Source organism: Somniosus microcephalus, chromosome 12 (genome assembly GCF_052327205.1).
Source record: "Somniosus microcephalus isolate GS21.2 chromosome 12, FLI_Smic_1.0, whole genome shotgun sequence".
Taxonomy (NCBI): Eukaryota; Metazoa; Chordata; class Chondrichthyes; order Squaliformes; family Somniosidae; genus Somniosus; species Somniosus microcephalus.
In genome coordinates this window covers 186,857,446-186,876,002 of record NC_140998.1, presented here as the reverse complement: position 1 = coordinate 186,876,002, position 18,557 = coordinate 186,857,446, and the positions used below count along the sequence as shown (strand labels likewise).

The following is an 18,557-nucleotide window of genomic DNA, read 5'->3' as shown; positions in this document are numbered from 1 at the left end:
TAAGGAATAATAAAGGGAAAAAAACACTAGTGGGCATAGTCTATAGGCTTCCGAACAGTTGCAACTCTGTTGGACGGAGTATCAATCAGGAAATAGTTGAGGCTTGTAATAAGGGAGCATCTATAATTATGGGGGATTTCAACTATCATATTAATTGGACAAATCAAATTGGGCAGGGCTGCCTTGAGGATGAGTTCATTGAGTGTATTAGGGATGGGTTTCTTGAGCAGTATGTAACTGAACCGACCAGGGGGCAAGCAACATTAGATCTGGTCCTGTGTAACGAGACAGGATTAATTAAAAATGTCCGAGTAAAGGATCCCCTTGGAATGAGTGACCATAACATGGTTGAATTCCATATTCAATTAGAGGGTGAGGAGGCTGGATCTCAAACAAGCGTGCTAAGCTTGAATAAAGGAGACTATGAAGGTATGAGAGCGGAATTGAGTAGAGTGGATTGGGAAAATAGATTAAAGGGTAAGACGATACATGATCAGTGGTGTACATTTAAGGAGTTATTTTACAACTTCCAAAAAATATATATTCCACTGAGAAGAAAAGGGTGTAAAAGAAAAGACAGCCATCCGTGGCTAAGTAAAGAAATTAAGGATAGTATTCGACTAAAAACAAGGGCATATAAGGTAGCCAAATCTAGTGGGAGGATAGAGGATTGGGAAAACTTTAAAAGACAGCAAAAAAAAGCAAAATGATTGATTAAGAAAGGGAAGATAGATTATGAAAGTAAATTAGCAAAAAATATAAAAACAGTTAGTAAGAGTTTTTATAGTTATATAAAAAGAAAAAGGGTGGCTAAAGTAAATGTTAGTCCCTTAGAGGATGAGACCAGGAAATTAATGGTGGGAAATATGGAGATGGCAAAAACACTGAATGAATATTTTGTATCAGTCTTTACAGTAGAGGACACTAAGAATATCCCAACACTGGACAAACAGGGGGCTTTGGGGGGGGGAGGAGCTAAACACGATCAAAATCACTAAGGAAGTGGTACTCGGTAAAATAATGGGACTCAAGGCGGATAAATTACCTGGACCTGATGGCTTACATCCTAGGGTCTTGAGGGAAGTGGCAGTAGGGATTGTGGATGCATTGGTAATAATTTTCCAAAACTCCCTGGACTCAGCAAAGGTCCCGGCAGACTGGAAAACTGCTAATATAACACCCTTATTTAAAAAGGGCAGTAGACAGAAGGCTGGAAACTATAGATCGGTTAGCCTAACATCTGTGGTTGGTAAAATTTTGGAGTCCATTATTAAGGAGACAGTAAGTAACAGGACATTTGGATAACCATAATTTAATAGGACAAAGTCAGCATGGTTTTATGAAGGGGAAGTCATGTTTGACAAATTTGCTGGAGTTCTTTGAGGAAGTAACATATAGGGTGGATAAAGGGGAACCAGTGGACGTAGTGTATTTAGACTTCCAAAAGGCATTTGACAAGGTGCCACACAAAAGATTATTGCTTAAGATAAAAAAATCACGGGATTGCGGGTAATATTCTGGCATGGATAGCGGATTGGCTATCTAACAGAAGGCAGAGAGTTGGGATAAATGGTTCATTCTCAGACTGGCAATCAGTAACTAGTGGTGTTCCGCAGGGGTCAGTGCTGGGTCCCCAACTCTTTAAAATCTATATTAACGATTTGGAGGAGGGGACCGAGTGTAACATATCAAAGTTTGCAGATGATACTAAGATGGGAGGGAAAGTAGTGAGTGAGGAGGACATAAAAAACCTGCAAGGGGACATAGACAGGCTAAGTAAGTGGGCAGAGATTTGGCAGATGGAATACAATACTGGAAAGTGTGAGGTTATGCACTTTGGCAGGAAAAATCGTAGAGCAAGTTATTATCTTAATGGCAAGAAACTGGAAAGTACTGAAGTACAAAGGGATCTGGGGGTCCTGGTACACGAAACTCAAAAGGTTAGTATGCAGGTTCAGCAAGTGATTAAGAAGGCCAATGGAATGTTGGCTTTCATTGCTAGGGGGATAGAATATAAAAATAGGGAGCTATTGCTTCAGTTGTACAAGGTATTGGTGAGACCGCACCTGGAATACTGCATACAGTTTTGGTGTCCATACTTAAGAAAAGACATACTTGCTCTCGAGTCAGTACAAAGAAGGTTCACTCGGTTAATCCCGGGGATGAGGGGATGGACATATGAGGAGAGGTTGAGTAGATTGGGACTCTACTCATTGGAGTTCAGAAGAATGAGAGGCGATCTTATTGAAACATATAAGATTGTGAAGGGGTTGGATCGGGTGGATGCGGGGAGGATATTCCCGATGATGGGTGAAACTAGAACTAGGGGGCATAGTCTTAGAATAAGGGGCTGCTCTTTCAAAACTGAGATGAGGAGGAACTACTTCACTCAGAGGGTGGTAGGTCCATGGAATATGCTGCCCCAAAAAGCTGTAGAAGCTACATCATTACATAAATTTAAAACAGAAATAGACAGTTTCCTAGAAGTAAAGGGAATTAAGGGTTACGGGGAGCGGGCAGGAATTTGGACATGAGTCTAGGTTCGGATCGGTCATGGCCCTGTGGGTAGCGGAGCGGGCCCAGGGGCCGTGTAGCCTGATCCTGCTCCTATTTCATGTGTCTAATTCTGTTAGATTCAGGAGATGGTTCTGTGATCGTAGATTGGCGGTTAGGATCAGATCAGCCATGATCTTATTGAATGGCGGAACAGGCTCGAGGGGCCGATTGGCCTACTCCTGCTCCTATTTCTTATGTTCTTATGTTAACATAGCCCCGAATCTCCAACCCTCACTGGGAGTGAGGAATTGTGGAATTTACCCTTATATTCTATCTTAATCCACACACAAATATTACCATAAAGGGTGAAAGGTAAGAAGTATAAATATGAGTAATCTTTGAGATAACTAGTGGTTATTGAAGGCCATTCAAATAGAAAGAAATATTTAAACTTAGTCAAATTATAAATTGGTTACGTTCTCTTCATTATGTTTCGGAACATTTTCACAGGTGAATTTTGAAAGCTGCTGAATCCTTGAAGAATTCCCCACAGTGACGGCCGGTTTCAAAGCATGTGTGAGCTTTCAACTGATAGATGTAAGCAAAGCTCTCTCCACATTCAGCACATTTATATGGCCTCTCTCCTGTGTGGATCCACTGGCGTCTATAGAGGTGCCCTGACACTGTGAAACTCTTTCCACATTCAATACATTTATGCGGCCTCTCTCCTGTGTGGATCCGCTGGTGTCCATGGAGGTGCGCTGACTCTGTGAAACTCTTTCCACATTCAGTACATTTATGCGGCCTCTCTCCTGTGTGGATCCGCTGGTGTCCATGGAGGTTCCCTGCCCGTGTGAAACTCTTTCCACATTCAGTACATTTATGCGGCCTCTCTCCTGGGTGGATTCGCTGGTGTCTCTGGAGGTTCCCTGCCCATGTGAAACTCTTCCCACATTCACTACATTTATGCGGCCTCTCGCCTGTGTGGATCTGCTGGTCTACGTGAAAATCTCCTGATTTTATACATTCTCTCCTGTGGACAGATTGTGTGAACGATCCCTGCCCATTTGTGCATTGTGCAAGATACTTTATGCTGGAAGGAGGAGATTGTCCTGCTGAAATTTTTCCACTGGATTCTGGATGTCTTCTGAAATGTTTCTGAAGAAAACCTGCAGTGGCAAAAGCAACATTGCAATGAGGGCAAGGATGACACTCATCTCGGTGCACTTGTTGCCCTGCTGGAGAAGGAAGAAATAGAAATTGTCACTGTAATGAAACATCTAGAAGTTTCTTTTGGAAGTACAATTTGTGGTTATTTCTGCGTAAATGCAGGGCTCTTTAGATGTTAATATTGCGAATTTAGAGCCTCCTCCAGTGAAAGAAGTGGTGAGGGGGGAATCATCAATAGTGTGTGGAGATTAAAAGGGCAGTCCCAGCCCCGCTCACAGCTCCCAGACACAGCCCCGCCCTGAGTCCTGCCACAGCCCCACCCCCAGTCCACAGTCACAGCCCCACCCATTGCCCACCCCCGGCCAAGCCCCGACCACAGGCACAGCCCCGCCCCCAATCCCAGACCCCACCCCCCAGTCCCAGAGAGAGAGAGAGTGGGGGAGAGGCGGTTGGGGGGGGGCAGAGAGAGACAGTGGGGCAAAGAGAGAGAGAGAGTGGGGCAGAGAGAGAGAGAGAGTGGGGGCAGAGAGAGAGTGGGGGGCAGAGAGAGAGTGGGCAGAGAGAGAGAGTGGGACAGAGAGTGAGAGAGAGAGTGGGGGCAGAGAGAGAGTGGGGCAGAGAGAGAGAGAGAGAGTGGGGGCAGAGAAAGAGTGGGGCAGAGAGAGAGAGAGAGAGAGAGAGAGAGAGTGGGGCAGAGAGAGAGAGAGGGAGGGGCAGAGAGAGAGGGAAAGTGGGGCAGAGGAAGCTGGGGGCAGAGTGCGTGCGTGTGGGGCAGAGAGCGTGGGGTGGAGAGAGAGTGCGGGCAGAAAGAGGGAGAGTGAGAGAGGGGCAGAGGGAGAGGGAAAGAGATTGGGGCAGAGAGAAAGGCAGAGGGGGAGCAGAGAGAGGGAGTAGGCAGAGAGAGAGGGGTTCGGCCGAAAGAGAGAGGAGATCGGAGGGGAGAGAGAGAGAGGGAGGGGAGAGAGAGAGAGAGGGACGGGAGAGAGAGAGAGAGGGAGGGGAGAGAGAGAGGGAGGGGGTTGAGAGAGGGAGGGGGAGAGAGAGAGAGAGGAGAGAGAGAGAGGGAGGGGGAAGAGAGAGAGAGGGGGATGAGAGAGAGAGAGGGGGAAGAGAGAGAGAGAGGGAGGGGTGGTGGTCAGGAAGTTGGGTGGGGTGGGGTGGGGTGGGGTGGGGTGGGGAGGAGTTCAGGAAGTTGGGTGGGGTCAGGAGGAGGTCAGGAAGTTGGGTGGGGTGGGGGGGGGTTCAGGAAGTTGGGTGGGGAGGGGGTCAGGAAGTTGAGAGAGGTGGGGAGGAGGTCAGGAAGTTGGGTGGGGTGGGGAGGAGGTCAGAAAGTTGGGTGGGGTGGGGAGGGGCTCAGGAAGTTGGGTGAGGAGGAGGTCAGGAAGTTGGGTGGGGTGGGGAGGAGGTCAGGAAGTTGGGTGGGGTGGGGAGGTCAGGGAGTTGGGTGGGGTGGGGAGGGGGTCAGGAAGTTGGGTGGGGTGGGGAAGGGTTCAGGAAGTTGGGTGGGGAGGGGGTCAGGAAGTTGAGAGAGGTGGGGAGGAGGTCAGGAAGTTGGGTGGGGTGGGGAGGGGGTCAGGAAGTTGGGGGAGGAGGTCAGGAAATTGGATGGGGTGGGGAGGAGGTCAGAAAGTTGGGTGGGGTGGGGAGGGGCTCAGGAAGTTGGGTGAGGAGGAGGTCAGGAAGTTGGGTGGGGTGGGGAGGAGGTCAGGAAGTTGGGTGGGGTGGGGAGGTCAGGGAGTTGGGTGGGGTGGGGAGGGGGTCAGGAAGTTGGATGGTGTGGGGAGGAGGTCAGGAAGTTGGGTGGGATGAGGAGGGGGTCAGGTAGTTGGGCGGGGTGGGAAGGTCAGGGCGTTGGGTGGGGTGGGGAGGAGGTCAGGAAGTTGGGTGGGGTGAGGAGGAGGTCAGGAAGTTGGGTGGGGTGAGGAGGAGGTCAGGAAGTTGGGTGAGATGAGGAGGGGGTCAGGAAGTTGTGTGGGGTGAGGGGGTCAGGAAGTTGGGCGGGGTGGGGAGTCGGTCAGGAAGTTGGGTGGGGTGGTGAGGAGGTCTGGAACTTATTTGTGGGGTGGGAGATGCTCTTAACCCGCGAGGGTGAGCCCTGTCTGTTCCAAGTGAGCTCTGTTCTGTCTGGAGTATGCAGTCAGAATGGCTCGAATTACACTTTGCAAAGTCACTGATTACATCGGCTGGGAGGATCTAATTACACATTCCAGAGAAACTGCTGGCTGTGTCTTGTCCTCCAAGGGAACCAATCAGCAATCAGGACTTGTCATCCAAGGGAACCAATCAGAGCTTTAGGTGTTGCAAATTAACACATCCTTTAAAGAATACTACCAAAGATTTCAAGGTTCATGCATTCAGTCTTTGAAATCCTCCAAGGAACAAGGTAGATGTCAATACTCTTTCAATAATAACTTTTATAAACCAGTGTGAAAATAAGTTTTCTTAAAATGGGACAGAAATTTAAACAGCAAGTGTTGAATAAAAGATCAGGGGAACTGGCTGGGAGTTTCCAGTGGCCCCAACAGTGCAAGGAAGCTCACTGTATCTTTATAAATAATAAAAACAACTTATATTTATATAGCGCCTTTAATGTAGTAAAACGTCCCAAGGCACATCACAGGAGTATTATAAGGCAAAAAATTGACACCATGCCACAGAAGAAGAAATTAGGGCAGGTGACCAAAAGCTTGGCCAAAGACATAGGTTTTAAAGAGCGCCTTAAAGGAGGAAAGAGAGGTGGAGAGACAGAAAGGTTTAGGCATGGAATTCCAGAGCTCAGGGCCTGGGCAACAGAAGGCACGGCCACCAATGGTTGAGCAATTATAATCAGGGATGCCCAAGAGGGGTGAATTAGAGGAGCACAGATATCTCAGGGGGTTGTGGGGCTGAAGGAGATTACAGAGATTGGGAGAGGCGAGGCCATGGAGGGATTTGAAAACAAGGATGCGAATTTTGAAATCGAGGCGTTGCTTAACCAGGAACCAATGTAGGTCAGCGATCACAGGGGTGATGGGTGATCGGGACATGGTGTGAGTAAGGACACAGGCAGCCGAGTTTTGGATCACTTCCAGTTTACGTAGGGTAGAATGTGGTAGGACTGCCAGGAGTGTGTTGGAATAGTCAAGTCTAGAGGTAACTAAGGCATGGATGAGGGATTCAGCAACGGATGAGCTGAGGCAAGGCTGGAGATGGGCGATGTTACGGAGGTGGAAATAGGTGGTCATAGTTATGCTGCGGATATGTGCTCAGTTGAGGGTCAAGTATTACACCAAGGTTGCGAACAATGTGGTTCAGCATCAGACAGATGTTAGGGAGAGGGATGGAGTCAGTGGCGAGGGAACGGAATTTGTGGCGGGGACCGAAAACAATGGCTTTGGTCTCCCCAATATTTCATTGGAGATAATTTCTGCTCATCCAGAACTGGATGTCGGATAAGCAGTCTGACAATTTAGAGACCGTGGAGGGGTCAAGAGAAGTGGTAGTGAGGTAGAGCTGGGTGTCATCAGCGTACATGTGGAAACATTCGGATGATGTCGCCAAGGAGCAACATGCAGATGATTAATAATAGGGGACCAAAGATCGATCCTTGGGGGACAGCAGAGGTCGTCGTCGTACGTGTCTTCACACTGTTCCCTTTGGGGAACTGTATGAAGTGGAGGAAGGATTTCTGGCCGCGTTAACGCTCCTTCCGTGACCGTAACAGCAGAGGTAAGGATGCGGGAGTAGGAAGAGAAGCCATTGCAGGTGATTCTCTGTTTACGATTAGAATGATAAGAATGGATAGGATAGGAGGCTAGTGAACTCAGAGGAGAGAGAGCATGATGGATTGAGATGGAGGTTGAAATCACAGAGGATGAGAAGTCGTTCGGTGCAGAGGCTGGGGGAGGGAAGCAGTGAAGATATCGTGGTAATAACATTTTTATGATACTTGGGTGGGCGTTAGAGAAAGAGAATTTAAAATGAGAGGTGAGAGACATGGACTACGGTGAGATGCTCAAAGGAGGAGAAAGTGCTGGAGGAGTAGGGGGACAGACCAAGGTGTGATTTGGTGATGGGAGCCACACTACCACCATGGCAGTCTGCGCAGAGCAAGTGGTGGAAGGTATAGCCAGGCGGGGAGGCCTCATTTAACGATAAGTGTCATCATCCCTCAACCAACTTTCCGTCAGGGCCATGATGTCGATGCAATCATCCACGACATGCTCATGGATGGCAAGGGGCTCGTTTGCAAGTGAACGGACATTCTGGAGGGAGATGTGGAGAGGGTCGGCGATGGCTGCCCCACTGCCAGCGTCCAGTGTCAGCACTGTGGGGGATGAGTTGGATGGGGAGGAGTTTGGCAACATTTGCCCCCAGTGGGCGCGCTGGGTGGAAAAGTCGGCAAGAGAGTCGGATGGGACAGTTGGGGTTGCTGCTCGTAAGAAGGCAGCAACGAGTGCCTCGATGGGCCCTTCATAGGATGCCAAGAGAGGCACAGAGGGAAGCTGTAGGCTTATCTAAGAGGGAAACAAACCTGGGATGGCAGCAGGAGAGTAGGAAGGTCGAAGAGTAATGAAGGATTGGGGTAGGGATTTGGAAAGGCAGAGGATCCGAGAGAGGAGAGATGAAAGGAAGCATTATGACAGGAGAGAGCGGTCAGGGAGGGACAGAGAGCAAAGGAAAAGAGGGGGAGAAGTGAAAATGTACTGAATGGCTCGGGTCCGGAGCGTTGGCCAAAGTGCACATGTGAATGGACACGGGAAAAGCTCAGGCTACATAGACCTGATTAAGTGTAGTAATTAAAGGGATACATATTTCCTGGTAGCAGGGAATGCTCAATTATTCAACTTGAGCTACTCCAAGTAAGATTTCTAATAACATAATATTCAAAAAAGATTTATATTTATAAAACTCATAAAAATGGGATCTAACTATATGATAAATATTCAATTTTCCCTGACATTGGGCAGTCTCAAGTCAAGCAAGGTTAGAGAATGGGGGAATGACTGGACCAAGGTGTGGAAGAGAGAATGAGAGAGGGGGAAATGGGAGAGTGTAGCACTGCCTCCATAGAGGGTGGGGTTGGGGACAATGGCTTAGCTGCCTTGGAGTTTGTGGGGAACAGCATCAATCAGTGGTGTGGGGAGAAACACCACCTCAGTGAAGGATTGGGGAATATTGCTTCAGTTGGGGGGGGGGCAAGGGGGTGTAACACTGTCTCAATGGAGGTGTGGGGGAACAATGTCTCAGTAGGGGTGGGGTGTAACACTGTCTCAATGGAGGTGTGTGGAACAATGTCTCAGTGGGGGTGGGGGTGTAACACTGTCTCAATGGAGGTGTGGGGAACAATGTCTCAGTGGGGGTGGGGCTGTAACACTGTCTCAATGGAGGTGTGGGGGACAATGTCCCAGAAGGGGTGGGATTTAACACTGTCTCAATGGAGGTGTGGGGAACAATGTCTCACTGGGGTGGGGGTGTAACACTGTCTCAATGGAGGTGTGGGTGAAAAATTTCTCAGTAGGGGTGGGGGTGTAACACTGTCTCAATGGAGGTGTGGGGGACAATGTCTCAGTAGGGGTGGGGGCGTAACACTCTCAATGGAGGTGTGCGGGACAATGTCTCAGTGGGGTAGGGGTGTAACACTGTCTCAATGGAGATGTGGGGGACAATGTCTCATTGGGGTGGGGGTGTAACACTGTCTCAAGGGAGGTGTGGGAACAATGTCTCAATGGGGTGGGGGTGTAACACTGTCTCAATGGAGGTGTGGGGAACAATGTCTCACTGGGGTGGGGGTGTAACACTGTCTCAATGGAGGTGTCGGGGACAATGACTCAGTGGGGTGGGGGTGTAACACTGTCTCAATGAAGGTGTGGGGAACAATGTCTCAGTAGGAGTGGGGGTGTAACACTGTCTCAATGGAGGTGTGTGGGACAATGTCTCAGTGGGGTGGGGGTGTAACACTGCCTCAATGGAGGTGTGGGGGAACAATGTCTCAGTGGGGTGGGAGTGTAACAATGCCTCAATGGAGGTGTGGGGAACAATGTCTCAGTGGGTTGGGGTGTAACACTGTCTCAATGGAGGTGTGGGGAACAATGTCTCAGTGGGGTGGGGGTGTAACACTGTCTCAATGGAGGTGTGGGGGACAATGTCTCAGTGGAGTGGGGGTGTAACACTGTCTCAATGGAGGTGTGGGGATCAATGTCTCTGTAGGGGTGGGGGTGTAACACTGTCTCAATGGAGGTGTGGGGAACAATGTCTCAGTGGGGGTGGGGGTGTAACACTGTCTCAATGGAGGTGTGGGGATCAATGTCTCTGTAGGGGTGGGGGTGTAACACTGTCTCAATGGAGGTGTGGGGGACAATGTCTCAGTGGGGTGGGGGTGTAACACTGTCTCAATGGAGGTGTGGGGAACAATGTCTCAGTGGGATGGGGGGTGTAACACTGTCTCAATGGAGGTGTGGGGGACAATGTCTCTGTAGGGGTGGGGGTGTAACACTGTCTCAATGGAGGTGTGGGGGACAATGTCTCAGTGGGTGGGGTGTAACACTGTCTCAATGGAGGTGGGGGGAACAATCTCTCAGTGGGGTGGGGGTGTAACACTGTCTCAATGGAGGTGTGGGGAACAATGTCTCAGTGGGGTGGGGGTGTAACACTGTCTCAATGGAGGTGTGGGGGACAATGTCTCTGTAGGGGTGGGGGTGTAACACTGTCTCAATGGAGGTGTGGCGAACAATGTCTCAGTGGGGTGGGGTGTAACACTGTCTCAATGGAGGTGTGGGGAACAATGTCTCAGTAGGGGTTGGGGTGTAAAACTGTCTCAACGGAGGTATGGGGGAACAATGTCTCAGTGGGGTGGGAGTTTAACACTGTCTCAATGGAGGTGTGGGGAACAATGTCTCAGTGGGGTAGGGGTGTAACGCTGTCTCAATGTAGGTGTGGGGGAACAATGTCTCTAGGGGTGGGGGTGTAACACTGTCTCAATGGAGGTGTGGGGGACAATGTCTCAGTAGGGGTGGGTGTGTAACACTGTCTCAATGGAGGTGTGGGGTCAATGTCTCAGTAGGGGTGGGGGTGTAACACTGTCTCAATGGAGGTGTGGGGGACAATGTCTCAGTGGGGTGGGGGTGTAACAGAGTCTCAATGGAGGTGTGGGGGACAATGTCTCAGTGGGGGTGTGGGTGTAACACTGTCTCAATGGAGGTGTGGGGGACAATGTCTCAGTGGGGTGGGGGTGTAACAGAGTCTCAATGGAGGTGTGGGGGACAATGTCTCAGTGGGGGTGTGGGTGTAACACTGTCTCAATGGATGTGTGGGGGACAATGTCTCAGTAGGGGTGGGTGTGTAACACTGTCTCAATGGAGGTGTGGGGTCAATGTCTCAGTAGGGGTGGGGGTGTAACACTGTCTCAATGGAGGTGTGGGGGACAATGTCTCAGTGGGGTGGGGGTGTAACAGAGTCTCAATGGAGGTGTGGGGGACAATGTCTCAGTGGGGTGGGGGTGTCACATTGCCTCGGCAGACATTAGAAAATATCACGTTGGAGGCAATATGTGAAAACCTTACTAGATGTAGGGGGGTGGGCAATATTTCCGTGTCCAATAATCTGATAACCTCTATCAGCCTCAGCTCAGTATTTCGCACTCTCACCTCGGAGTCAGAGATTGTGGGTTCATGTCCCACTCCAGAGACTTGAGAACATAATCCAGACTGACACTGCAGTGCTGTGCTGAGCGAGTGCTGCACTGTCAGAGGTGTCATCTTTCAAACAGGGCTAAACTGTGTCCTTGTCAGCCTGTTAAGTTGGGCAAGAACAATCTCATTACCAGACCATTTATCTCATTGCTGTTTGTGGGATCTTGCTGTGTGGAACCTGTGCTGCTGAATTTGCGAACAGAACGACAGCGATCGCTCTTCTCAAAGTAACTCAATGGTGTAAAGGACTTTGGGCCATCTCGAGTCCATCCAACGCTCGATATGAGAGCAATTCGTTCTTCAGCTGGAAAGTAGGACGATGAGTTTTAAGGGGGCAGTTCCTGACCTCCGAGCTTATTCTACTGTGGATAACAACCATTGTCTGAGAGACAACAGTGAGACCAACTGAGGATCATTGACACACCAAAGAGTCACTGTAGAGGGATCAGGAGGGGAGACACTTGCTGAATTCATCCCTTCCCAGTCCAAGAGTACTGAGGGCAACTATCCCACCTCAGCTACTGTCCAGGTAGGGAAACTGGGAACCGTTAAAGCAGATACAAAACTTAGTTACACCTCAAGCTTCCATCTGCTCTCTATCCTCTTTTAGAACATAAAAGTCACAAGTCAGTCAATTATCATAGAACCATACTGCACAGTAGGAGGCCATTTGGGCCATCATGTCTGTGCCGGCTCTTTGCAGAGTTATCCGATTAGTACCACTTCCCTGCTCTTTCCCCACAGCCTGCAATGTTTTCCTTTTCAAGTATATGTCCAATTCTCCTCTGAAAGTTATTATTGAAGCTGCTGCCAGCACCCTTTCAGGCAGTCCGTTGCAGATCATAACAACTCGCTGTGTCAAAAGATTTTACCTCATCTGCCCTGACTTTTTATCTTTGGCCTTTGGTTACTGACCCTCCTGCCAGTGAAAACAGTTTCTCTCTATCGACTCTTATCAAAACCCCACATCATTTTGAACACCTCTATTAAAAATGCCCTTAACCTGCTCTGCTCTAAGGAAAACAACCCCAGCTTCTTTAGTCTCTATACATAACATAAGAACATAAGAGTTCTGACGAAGGGTCATCGACCTGAAACGTTAACTCTGTTTCTCTCTCCACAGATGCTGTCTGACCTGCTGAGTATAGCCAGCATTTTCTGCTTTTATGTTATATTATATAAGAACATAAGAATTAGGAGCAGGAGTCGGCCATAGGGCCCCTCGAGCCTGCTCCACCATTCAATAAGATCATGACTGATCTTCGACCTCAACTCCACTTTCCCACCCGATCTCCATATCCCTTGATTCCCCTAGATTCCAAAAATCTATCTATCTCAGCATTGAATATACTCAATGACTCAGCATCCACAGCCCTTTGGGGCAGAGAATTCTAAAGATTCACAACTCCCTGAGTAAAGAAATTCCTCCTCATCTCAGTCTTAAATGGCCGACCCCTTATCCTGAGACTATGCCCCCTAGTTCTCGATCTTCCAGCCAGGGGAAGCAGCCTCTCAGTCTACCCTACAATCACCCTCAGAATCTTATATGTTTCAATGAGATCACCCCTCATTCTTCTAAACTCCAGTGTATAGGCTCAATCTACTCAATCTCTCCTCATAGGATAACCCGCTCATCCCAGGAATCAATCCAGTGAACCTTTGTTGCACCGCCTCTAAGGCAAGTATATCCTTCCTCATTAAGGTGACCAAAACTGTGCACAGTACTCCAAGTGTGGTCTCACCAAAGCCCTGCACAATTGTAGCGAGACTTCCTTAACCTTGTACTATAGCCCCCTTGCAATAAAGACCGTCTTGCCATTTGCCATCTTAATTGCTTGCTGTACCTGCTTGCTATCTCGGTGCTTCCTGTATGTGGACACCTAAATTTCTCTGAACACCAACATTTAATAGTTTCTCACCATTTAAAAAATATTCTGTTTTTCTATTCTTCCTACCAAACTGAATAACCTCAGATTTCCTCACATTATACTCCATCTGCCACCTTATTGCCCACTCACTTAACCTGTCTATACCCCTTTGCAGGCTCTTTGTGCCCTCCTCACAGCTTACCTTCCCACCTAGTTTTTAAAACGTCAGCAAACCTGGATACATTACACTCGGTCTCTTCATCTAAGCTATTAATATAAATTGTGAATAACTGACGCCCAAGTACTGATCCTTGCGGCACCCCACTAGTTACAGCCCGCCAACCCGAAAATGATGCGTTTATCCCTACTCTCTGTTTTCTGTCCGTCAACTAATCCTCTATCCATGCTGATCAATTACCCTCAACTGCATGAACTTGGATAGAGAACTGGTTGGCAGATAGAAAGCAAAGAGTTGGAATAAACGGGTCTTTTTCCGAGTGGCAGAGCACTTGGAAAACAGTGACAGGATAGGACAAAGTCAACATGGATTTACAAAAGTAAATCGTGCTTGACTAATCTCCTGGAATTTTTTGAGGATGTAACTAGTAAAATAGATAAGGGAGAACCAGTGGATGTGGTGTATTTGGACTTTCAGAAGGCTTTCGATAAGGTCTCACATAAGAGATTAGCGTGTAAAGTTAAGGCACATGGGATTGGGGCAAGGTATTGACTTGGATAGAGAACTGGTTGGCAGATAGAAAGCAAAGAGTTGGAATAAACGGGTCTTTTTCCGAGTGGCAGACAGTGACTAGTAGGGTACCGCAGGGATCAGTCCTAGGACCCCAGCTGTTCACAATATATATTAATGATCTAGACAAGGGAACTAGATGTAATATCTCCAAATTTGCAGATGACACAAAGCTGGGTGGGCGTGTGTGCTGTGAGGATGATGCCGAGAAACTACAGGATGATTTGGACAGGTTGGGTGATTGGGCAGAAGCATGGCAGATGCAATATAACGTGGATAAATGTGAGGTTATCCACTTTGTTGTCAAAAACAGGAAGGCAGATTATTATCTGAATGGCAATAGATTGGGAGAAGGGGAAGTGCCACGAGACCTGGATGTACTTGTGCACCAGTCACTGAAGGTAAGCATGCAGGTGCAGCAGGCGGTTAAGAAGGCAAATGGTATGTTGGCCTTCATAGCGAGAGGGTTTGAGTACAGGAACAAGGATGTCTTGCTGCAGTTGTACAGGACCTTGGTGAGACCACATCTTGAGTATTGTGTGCAGTTTTGGTCACTTTATCTGAGGAAGGATATTCTTGCCATGGAAGGAGTTCAGCGAAGATTCACCAGGCTGATACCTGGGATGGCAGGAATGACGTATGAGGACAGATTGGGTCGATTGGGCTTGTACTCACTGGAGTTTAAAAGAATGAGAGGGGATCTCATTGAAACTTAGAAAATTCTGGCAGGACTAGATAGACTAGATGCAGGGAGGATGTTCCCGATGGTCGGGGAATCCAGAACCAGGGGTCACAGTCTAAGGATAAGGGGTAGGCCTATTAGGATAGAAATGAGGAGGAATTTCATCACCCAGAGAGTGGTGAACTTGTGGAATTCTCTACCACAGAAGGCAGTAGAGGCCAATTCATTAAATATATTCAAGAAGGAGTTGGATATATTTCTTAAGGCTAAAGAGATCAAGGGGTATGGGGAGAAAGCAGGGACCGGGTACTGAATTTGGATGATCAGCCATGATCGCATTGAATGGTGGAGCAGGCTCGAGGGGCCGAATGGCCTACTCCTGCTCCTATCTTCTATGTTTCCATGTTTCTATGTTTAACCCTTATCTTGCATAACAACCCTTTATGTGGCACCTTATCGAATGCCTTTTGGAAATCCAAATTTACTATCTACCCTACAAGTTACATCCTCATAAAACTCTAATAAATTTGTTAAACCTTTCATAAAACCATGTTGACTCTGCCTAATGATATTACGATTTTCTAAATGCCCTGTTACCACTTCCTTAATAATGGATTCCAGCATTTTCTCGACAATTGATGACAAGCTAACTGGACGGTAGTTCTATGTTTTCTCTCTCCCTCCTTTCTTGAATAGCAGTGTTACATTTGCTACCTTCCAATCCACTGGGACTGTTCTAGAATCTAGGGAATTTTGGAAAATCACAACCAATGCACCCACTATCTCTGCAGTTATCTCTTATAGAACCCGAGGATGTAGGGGTCCAGGGGATGAGTTGGCTTTTAGTCCCATTATTTTCTCAAGTACTTTTTCTCTACTGTTCTTAATCATTTCCCTTCCTTTCATTTGCCCCTTGGTGCCCCACTATTTTTGGTATGTTTTGTGTGTCTTCTACTGTGAAAACAGATACAAAATATTTGTTTAAGGTCTCTGCCATTTCCTTTTTCCCCATTATAATTTCTCCTGTCTCAGCTTCTAAGGGATCAATGCTTAATTTTGCTACTCTCTTCCATTCTACATACTTGTAGATACTCTTACAATCTGTTCTTATATTTCTTGCTACTTTACTCCCCTATTCTATTTTGTCCCTTTTTATCAATGTTTTGGTCATTCTTTGATGGTCTCTAAAGCTTATTACTATTCTTTGCAACATTATAAGCCTCTTTTAATCCAATACTATCCTTAAGTTCTTCAGTTAGCCAAGGATGGATCAGTTTTCAACAGGAGTTTTTAATTCTCAAACGAATGTATTTTCACTGAGAATAATGGAATATGTTTTTAAATGTTTGCCACTGTTTATCTACCATCATATCTTCTAATCTAATTTTCCAATCTACCATAGCCAAGACACCACTCATACCTATGTAATTGTCTTTATTTAAGTTTAAGACACTGGTTCAGGCATAAATATTTCACTCTCAAGCCCAATGTGATATTCTATCATATTATGATCACTCTTTCCCAGAGGATCATTTACTGTGAGATAACTGAAGTCTCCCATCCCTAGTATGATTCTGGTAAATCTCCTTTGCAACCTCTCTAAGGCTTTGACATTCCTTCTAAAGTGTAGTGCACAGATTTGGACACAATACTCTAGCTGAGGCCTAAACAGTGATTTATAAAGGTTTACCATAATTTCCTTGCGTTGGTACTCCATGCCTCTATTGGTAAAGCCTAGGGTCCCAAATGATTTATTAATAGCCTTAACAATATGCCCTGCCACCTTCAAAGATTTGAGTATGTGAATCCCAAGGTGTCTGTTCCTGCACCCACTTTAAAATGTTATCATTTAATTTATGTTGCATCTCCTCAGTTTTCCTTCCAAAATGCATCACTTCACACTGTTCTGCATTAAATTTCATCTGCCATGTGACTACCCATTTCATTAGTCTATCTACATCTTCCTGAAAACTTCTACTATCCTTTTCACTGTTTACTACGTTTCCAAGCTTTGTGTCATCTGCAAACATTGAAATTATGCCCCCAATTGTCAAAGTCCAGATCATAAATATGTATCAGAAAGAGCAGGGGTCCTAATACTGACCCCTGGGGGATACCACTGTATACTTCCCTCCAGTCTCATAAACAACCATTCAGCACTACTCTTTGCTTTCTGTCTCATGGCCAATTTGGATCAACGCTAACATTCCCCCTTTGATCCCATGGGTTTCAATTTTGCTAACAAGTCTATTACGTTGCACTTTATCAAACACCTTTGAGACTGTAACAGAAAACAAATGATACTTTGACTACAGTTCCCAATTTTGGTCAGAATCCTTACATTTTGGTTCTTGTTTTGCCACCGACATTGTGGTCCATTTGATACCGAGTTCCTTGGCATATTCATCACCATACCAGACCAGCAGCTCGTTCCGAGGAGGAACAGGCTTGCAAGTCCTGTAATAAATTTTGCCGCAGTGCTGAAAGGCTACAAGTTCTGCTCCTCCTCCTGTCTGGCACATTTAACAAACCTGGAACATAACATACAAATATTTAAGTGGCCAAAAATAAGTTAAAATTGTAAAATGAATACAGAATGTAAAGCATATTAGTAAAGCGAGTTAGAATGAGAGAACATGCCCCCAGCCATGGACAAATTTCAATTTCAAACATACTGTCAGGAGAGGACACTCAGTGGGGACCAATCACTTCAGTGTTGATACGAAAGATAATGGCCCCAATATTTCTAAGGAGGGAGTTTCTGACAGGGGGTGGGAGAGGTGCAGCGATCCAGAAATACGGGTTTCCCGGAGTTCCTGCTGAATTTAATGCCTAGAGCTGATTTAAAAAATTGGCTCGTTTTTCCAGCCACAGCCACCTAGAATGAAAGGCTGACTGGTTGTTGGGTGGGATATTGTACTGGGTGGATCATATGAAATGGGACAAATGATCTTCTTCATCCGTTACTATCTTGTGATCCTCACAATATGGTATCAGTCTTCCCTCACCTCATCCAATTTGATGTAGATTCATCCTTCGCATCAATGTATTCAAAATCCTTGTTGGATTTGCTGATCTGCAGAAAGGTATTTTGATAATGGATTCATAAAAAATTTAAAAGCAACTTTATCTTTATATTAGACTGTCATAAGTCTTAACACGTATTGCAAGATTCTATTACATCACCTCCCACGTCTTTGAGTAAAAACTGACCTTCCTCTTACCTGTGTTCTGTGATTAGACCTTTTCATCTGAGTGCCCAGTTCAACACGGTGGCTGGGACTGAAATGATGTGGCATAGGAGCTCGAAAAATAGTATAATGGTGCTGAACAGTTTCAGGAAGCTTTGTAAAGTCGGGAAAGGTCCCTGAATTACTGTATCGTCAGAGCGCCCAGGATTTGACAATTACTGTTCAATACATTCTGAAACTAGGAATGATGAGAGTTGGTTGAGGTGACACCTGACTCACCTTTGTTCATAAATACAATGACAGCAGGCTCTGGGAATCTCCTGGAACTGCTTTAATAGGATAATACCTGAATTAGAGCAACAGGACTAAATTAATCAGAAGGTGAACAAAGTACAAGGGACTGGAATGTAGGCTCATTCTTAGTTGACCTTGGCTCCAGGACAAAGCCATTGGATTAAAATGATAACAGCTACAAGGCCATCCAATACCAACAAGCTCTATTCCTCAACAACAGGAGTGGGGAATCAAGCTAAGAATGCAATAGACAGAGGCCTAGAAATTGGATAATTCCCAAAAACAGGCACAGGCAGCACGATGTGCCCACGCCCGTTCAAAGTAGTGCAGGCAGCACCAAAAATTCACGCTGCCTGCTCATTATAATGATTGTAGCGCTGAAATGTGCTGCTGATTGACTTAGTGCTGATTTGGGGGGCCAATATTGGGTGGAGTCTA

The 18,557-nt window shown here is 46.8% G+C and overlaps 1 pseudogene; it reads right to left on the bottom strand.

Moving 5' to 3' along the window:
- Positions 1-2,957: 2,957 nt before the first annotated feature.
- LOC147109759 (uncharacterized) overlaps positions 2,958-18,557 on the bottom strand; it is a 1,788,622-nt pseudogene continuing 1,773,022 nt past the window's right edge.